Source organism: Sardina pilchardus, chromosome 13, assembly GCF_963854185.1.
Source record: "Sardina pilchardus chromosome 13, fSarPil1.1, whole genome shotgun sequence".
Classification (NCBI taxonomy): Eukaryota; Metazoa; Chordata; class Actinopteri; order Clupeiformes; family Clupeidae; genus Sardina; species Sardina pilchardus.
The window spans coordinates 10,359,254-10,366,716 of record NC_085006.1 but is presented as its reverse complement, the minus strand read 5'-3'; the positions used below and the strand labels follow the sequence as shown (position 1 = coordinate 10,366,716).

Below are 7,463 nucleotides of genomic sequence, written 5' to 3'. Positions count from 1 at the left end.
TATGCCCGTGTTTGTGTTGTTTTCATGGAGATTGTACTTTACTGTAATTCTATTGGGAATGTACTGATTGGTTTGGCATAAACCCACCATGTTATAATGCATATTCAGTTTGGCCATCTGGTTCACAGTGATATAGAAAATCTTCATTATTTTGCTCTATGCACTACACTTTTATTTAGTACAACATTGTTTTATTGCTAGATACACCAAACATTATTCACTTTAGTTCTTAATACTATAATCCATGATAACAATGACCACATGATCATAATAACCACAATGAAAGTAAACAGCACACAAAATCGAAAACAAAAACACTCGAGATGCGCCAGAATCTATGAGGATTTCCTTCAACCTTCAGGCAGCAGGGAAATCCTCCCCCAGCCTCCCAGTCCTTGACCTGCCTCTCCCCCTGCCTCCAGCTCCGCTTTTGCAATCATGATAGCGAAGAGATTACAAATAGATGGATAGGGTTTCACATTTTGCCGCCCTTTCTCTCTCTAAGGAACAGGATGTTTGAGTGCTCACTCATAGCATAATAAACTACAGACCCTGAGAAGAGAAGAGCCCCATCTCCTGTCCTCTCTGTCCACCCCCCCCCCCCCCTCCCAACACACACACACACACACACACACACTTCACTTTGCCAGTCGGCCTCCCTTAAATGTTTACAGAGCAAATGTCCACACCTCAGGCTTTCGACAGCTGGAGGACATGATTATCTGGATGCATAACACAGCCACAACAGCCGAGAGTTTTATTAGAATTTAATACTCAGAGCTTCTGTATTTAATTGAGATGAAGAATTACTAAATCCACTTCCTAGACTTGGGAAAGGTATAACATTCTTTGGGCATGAGTGTGCCACACTTTTAAGCGTTATCCTCTGTATGACAGCTAATTATTTTCTAATGATATATTCAGTGCAACATTCAAATATGATTCATTCTGTTATATCAGGGTTTGATAGGGAATATTTGATATTCATAATGTAGCCTGGCCTTTGTCATAAACCGTTCCTTCACCAACACCTCAATACATTCTAGGACACCAGCAGCACACACTTCAATATTCTGATTAACATTTTGACATACAAATTCTACCAGTGCATTAAGATCACTTCAGTACTTACAGCACAGCATTATAAACTCAGAGTCACCTGTTAAAGTTACATAATCCTATTATAAGTATCCTTCTCTCCCTCTCTCTCTGTGTGTGTGTGTGTGTGTGTGTGTGTGTGTGTGTGTGTGTGTGTGTGTGTCTGTGTCTGCCTGTGTCTGTCTGTGTCTGTGTGTGCACACATGTACATGATGATACAGGGGACTGTGAAACAAGCGTTGCCAGGTTTGTCAACAAGGCTTAATCCTGTCTCCATGCTTGAACTCAGAACCAAAGTACACAGAGTTCTCTGTCCACAAAGCACACGGCGGACACATATACAGTGTAGAGTTTCAGCTCCCCCTTCTCTCAGCATCTAAACAACATTGCATGCAAGACCCTCTTATCGGCCTCAGATAACATGTAGGCCTTAGAAACACATCCGCCTATTCATTTCGAGGTCTAGACTCAAGCAAGATGTGTCCCCATGTTGGATAAGCGGCAAATATTTAAAATGGCAAACTTGCAAGAGGCTCAACAAACCGAGTGCTTATTTGGGCGAGGACTTTATTATGAAAACCGCACAAAAGAGAAATATACTTCTACGAAGAACTGAACTGAGAATCAAGTGACACGGTGGGGATGAGCGTGAGAATAAGCAGCATTATGAGAGGCGCAGTCACCATGGCTGTCACGTAGTACCCCGGCGTCCCTCTCTGTGTACTTTATTGTGGCAATTTCCTATGGGCCCCCTCTCCTGACTGATGGAAACTTCCTGTTCTTCTGTCTGCCGTATCGGGGGAGATCTATATTAAACACCACACCACACCGCCACCTCCATCTTTGCATCTCCTGCATGCCCACATATCTGTCTCCCATCTTTGCCCATCTTTTTTCTGTTATTCTTTATTTACTTTTTATCCTTTTCCACACTTCACTCTCCTCACTTTCTCTGGTGATGAACTGTTAGTAGACTTGAGGTCATTGTGCCTGTCTCTACAGTTGTCATATGACAAATAATCGTTACAAAATGTGCAATCTAAATGAACAATTAAAAATGATTTAAACCTTTTTGGTCAGTGCTGGTTTGGTTTAGGCTGCATCTAACTGATTCTATCACCCCTCTTCAACTATCAACAGCTTTATTTGGTTTTGATTCACATTTGTTATGGCTTTCAAATCCTGGCATTTCTCTCTCTCCCACCTCTGTCCCCATCTCTCTGTCTCTTGTTCTCTCTCTCTCTCTCTCTCTCCCTCTGATCCTCAGCAGCTGCCCTGCCTCCTATAGATCTTTCTTTGATATGTTGGCCCAGTGAAGACAGGAAATGAAACCTTTTTCCTCCCCAACTGTGAGCTCTTTTATCAGAACTGGCTTGATTCTCAGTGCCAGCTCTCTGCTAATGAACTCATTTTGCACACTGTCTTATCTCCACAGACACCGCTACCTCCTTCCCTGCCTCCTTTTTTTTCTTTCTCAATCCCTAGTCTAGTTAATATTGTTTCCAGAATGCGGAGAAGTTCCCCTATCTGTTTTTTCATTAAAGGCTTGGAGGTGTTGGGAGGTGAAGTACATAGATGCTGAAAGACAGGGGAGAGAATGCAACAGGCAACTGCAGACTGGAGAGGCGAGGGTATCACCTTGGATAAGAAGAACAACATATGAATGAAATAAATGAAATAAAACCACACAGGCACCATAGTCTGATCTTATTAGGTCTATAGAAACATAAAGGCTGGCTGTATAAGTTCCAAATACAACGAAAACACTTTGTGAAAACCTGCATGCTTAAATCGGTAGTTTAGGACATCTGCATTCTGCAAGGTGAAGTGAGGGCCTGAATAAAAATCATAATGTGGCCCATCATAGCGCATTATGTTTTCTAACACTGCCTACCCAAATACATGTAGGCCTAGTCTACCGCCCTCTGTCTGTTAAAATCCACTTGGTCGCTCTTAATGATAAAATGCGAGTAAAAGATCAGATTATCAGATTAACAAAATATGATGGCAGATATTTAGCGCTTTAATGACATCTCGAAAATAGCCTACGTTCCACTCCACAAGAAATTTATTTGAGGGATAATTAAAAAGGAAACAACATGCTTATGCAGGGAGTGTGTAAGCAATGAGCAAAGTTCGGACGTATTTACAGATTCACATATTTCCTGAATCAACATCTCAACCGACGCAAGCGAAGCGTTGCGCTGCGCTGCGCTGTTCTCCCCGAAAATCTGTCGTGATTTTCTTTATGGGATTAGCAACAGTGAGTATTTTATCCGTGTTAGCCATACCTCATAATAGATAACGCATAATGCTTACATTTCGCATGCTTAAAAAGTTTGTCCTCACAGCAGCCTGCAATCATGGACGGGTTATTCATGGATAAGGGAGGCGCCTTGAAACATCAGCAGCTTGGTAGGCTGTTCCTAACTTTTCCCGCACGTCCAAGGCCTAGGCCTACATAACAGTTTTTTTCCTTATTATGTGTGGGCTATTTCTACTGAATGCACATTTTGCAGATATCATATATATTTTAGCATATGTTGTTCATCGCTCATTTTTCTCACCCTTTAGGTCTCACTGTCTCTGTTTATCTATGTGTCTTGGTAGCGATTGTCATTCTCGCTGCCGTAGTCTACATGCCCCCAAGACACTGCCAAAGGAGGAATCGGGATGAGGAACGACTCTCACTCACTGCTCACAGGATTTCATAGTTTCGAATATCTCCATGTTTGATTAATATTGTTATAAAGAAAGAAAGAAACAAAGAAATGTCGTGTCTTAGAAAGGTCTGTAGCCTAATATTTTAATCGCCATATGACTATTTTTGCATAAAGGCTCGCCTAACCCATTTATTTGACATGTCTTCACTGACATTAAAACAAAAATTACTTGTCCACAAACAAGTTGATTTTGTATAATTAATAGAGATAATCACGAGGTTGACAGTATTCGTATTTTCATAAGTAATTGCTGTAAACTGTGTGTTGCAGCGTGACTGCATTTGATGTGCATTTGTCGTGACTGACCAGAAGAGGGTAGTAACACCATTCTCAAAAAACAATAGTCCTTGAACCAGACGTCTGTAATGTGTTTGCTATGTGTCCATTGTTAGGTTGCTTTGCAACAATACTCAACGGATTTCACAAAAATCTGATGTCAAGAATTTTGCAGAAGTTATCAGGAGAGAGGTGCATGTGGTTTGGTGACCTGGTGTTCAAAGCAAACATGTAAGATGTAATTTTCCCATTAAAAACCCTTGAGTGAAGCACAGGGTGAATTTAATATTCACTCTTCTTGGGAATTTGTAGATATTCAGGTGTATATTTAAAGACTTTAGTGACTAAATCTGTAAATGAAAGGCAGAAAGAGACTATATTGATTGTACATAATGACAGTTTCATGTGTCACCATGAACATGTGTCATGAATAAGTCAGCGGTTGTGACCAATGTGTTTCAATGTGATCAATGTTGTTTTGTCATATTCAAAATTAACATCATACTGCACAACCTGCAGGTGGGCTTCTTCTCTCTCTTTTATTTCCCAACAGATCCAAATGTGTGAAGCTCAGCTTTAATTAAAATCCTGAAAAGCCTCCGCCCTGTTGTCTGCCTTGATGTTAAACCCTGATTGTTGCCATTCTTGATGGTAATCCTAATCTCATCTGCCGGCGCTCCCTCCACTAATCCACACTCTGTGTGTCAGAGATATAGGGGCACATGGATGCAGGCGGCTGTGCAGCATTGTCTTACTATGAACAATGGTGTGAAAATTACAGTTCAGAGATCTCTGGTAAATGAGGACCGTCTCAACCACAAACAGACAGGTGCGTGTCCAGTAAACCCAGTCTTTATTCACTAGAAGGCTATCCAACAAAGGCATTTGAAATCATAACCAAACCAAAATTCTTTTTTTGGATTGAGGGGGGGGGGGCATAATCCCATATTGTGTTCTCTTTCCTGATTATTGTTCTGGCTCTTCTTTGTGTTCATGTGATCTAGTCAAATGTCCCCGAGCCGCCGGTGTTATCTCGCCATTCTTTCCAACTACCGCATCTCGCTCTCATTGCCCAGACTGACCACATAGAGGACAGCTTGATAAGAGCACAAAGGCCCTGTTATCTGCAGAGTTCATTATACAGTATGCAAAAAGATGGAGTCCCACCCACACCATAACCCTCAAAAACAGTGCGTATAATTTATTGTACCAAGGATTTCTGATAAAGTGCTTTAGCAGCTTGTCAACCCAGCGTCACCACATGGCGAAGATTTGCATATCCAAGCATGTGTGTAAGAGTTCTCCGAGCATATTTGTTATCAAAGGACCATCTAGACATTAATCCACCCTGCCCTTGCCATTCGATTTGGCCTGTGATCACAGCATAATGAAATGCACGGAGGGGTCCATATATTTATCAAGGTGAGGAATGAGCTGTCTAGAGACCTAAGAGGGCCGTTACTCAGGGGAGGGATGGAAGAGTGCTGCTCCATGGCCCATGGCAATCAATGAACCCCAGGATGGGAGTGGACACAGAACCAGCTGCTATGAGGTTTTAGTCTAGTGGCTGAGTATTGAAAGCTGCTGAGTATTGAAACCACAACTTCCACACTGGAAATTATTTTCAGGTTGCCATTTAAACAAACAAACAAACAAACAAACAAACTCATTCATGAGGGTGAAGGGTGAAGACTGAACATATATTACCAACCTCTCCCATTTCAATGTTGGATAAAGAAAAAAAGGTGAAAAATAAGATGCTCAGATGCTTGGAGAGGGCGATCATTAATCATCTCAATGACCTCTTAAGTCACCACATCTCTTTTCACACCTCTTTTGCCTCTGCTGTCTTGACAGTCTCTCTCAGGATATTTCTTCACATTCACTCACACACACTCCTCTCGGTTCCTTTGCATCCTGCTCACACCCTTCCTCAGTTTCACTGCAGCGTTTGCCGGCCTGCAGGCCAAGAAAGTCTGGTTTAGCAAAATACATGGAGGTGGATGCACTGTTTTCAGTCCAAGGGGTGGAGAGTTGGGAGCTGATTCAACTCTGGTCATAGTCTCCACTTAATTCAGCTCAGATGATCCTTGTTGTTCCCTGTCTTTTACTTATTCCAGTCAGTCCACTGATAGGAACTCATCACATGGTCTATTGGCTATTAGCTGCAGTGAGCCATTCAGTTCAGTCACATGACTGAGTCCAAATGCTTGCTTGAACAAGGTTGTGCCAATGTGTGGCACCACTGTACAGAATGACCCACATTGAAATGATTGTTTGCTATGACTAAGACAGTCATGGAGACTGAGACTTCCCCCAGTTTAGTAGGTTAAAGAAGAGACTATGTGAATGTGAGCACCCTTAAGGGTATTCATACACCATACTTGAACTCAAGCCCACATACTAGAGCACTGTCTGCCTGAGGCACCAATGTACTGTTCTGTTACCCCTGCTCAGCTGCACAAAACAGAACATATACAGATGGGATGGCAGTGTTAGTGATATGAGGAAGTATTAGGCTACCAACCCATCGATATGTGGCTTTATGACATTTTGTTGCTGTTTCACTTCTTATTTTTTTGGACAATAGTTAATTATTCACAACAGAAATGATCCCATAGACTCTAAAATGGATGTGTTGGAAATAATAGCTTGATGTGTTTATAAGGACAGCACAGTTTGTGTTGTTTAATCTCATTGCTTTTGTTATTTGTTACACAATATGCGTTGAAAATAACACAACTTGTATTGTTTAATAGCCTACATCTCTGTCCAGGTAGGAACACAGTTTGTGTTGTTTCCAATACATTTGTTTTGAGATAGCCAATTACTGACATGGCATCTTGTTTTTTTTTCTGATTTTATAAATTGTCATGTGGCTGCTTTTAAGCTCTAATTAGGAATAGACCATCCAGTTCTGTGAAATTCCCAGTGGTAAGTCAGCTAGCTAATGATGCACAAACAATCTCTTCACCATTTACTGCAGGTCATATGCTCCTATTGTGGTAGCCTATAAGCTCTCCGAGGTGGATGCCACTGAGAATGCAATAGCTGCACATAACAGAGGTTGGCAACATGCTGCAGAAACAGTTTTACTCCCTACAAATTCAGATGCCCATCAAGTGAAAGCTGAGTGCTATGTTCTGTTTCACCAAATAAGACTTGGGAAACTAAGACTAGGGATCTGATGACTTCAGGAACAGTTGAATCCAGGTTACCAGAATGCCTCTGCTGAATCCTGTTGAGCTTGTTCGACAGCTACTTTATCAGTATTATTATTATTATTATTTAATTAAGAAGGGCTTCGTATGTTTGAGTCCCTCAGGTCCCCCTCCCCAACCAATGTTTTATCTGACAGCAGTCTCC

General features: G+C 41.6%; 1 long non-coding RNA gene across 1 annotated transcript; it reads left to right on the top strand.

Annotated features, from left to right (window-relative positions):
• Positions 1–3,080: 3,080 nt before the first annotated feature.
• LOC134099649 (uncharacterized) lies at positions 3,081–4,695 on the top strand. The gene is made up of 3 exons (XR_009941143.1): positions 3,081–3,361; positions 3,450–3,513; positions 3,673–4,695. It is a non-coding gene; the product is annotated as an uncharacterized LOC134099649 (long non-coding RNA).
• The last annotated feature ends 2,768 nt before the right edge of the window (positions 4,696–7,463 follow it).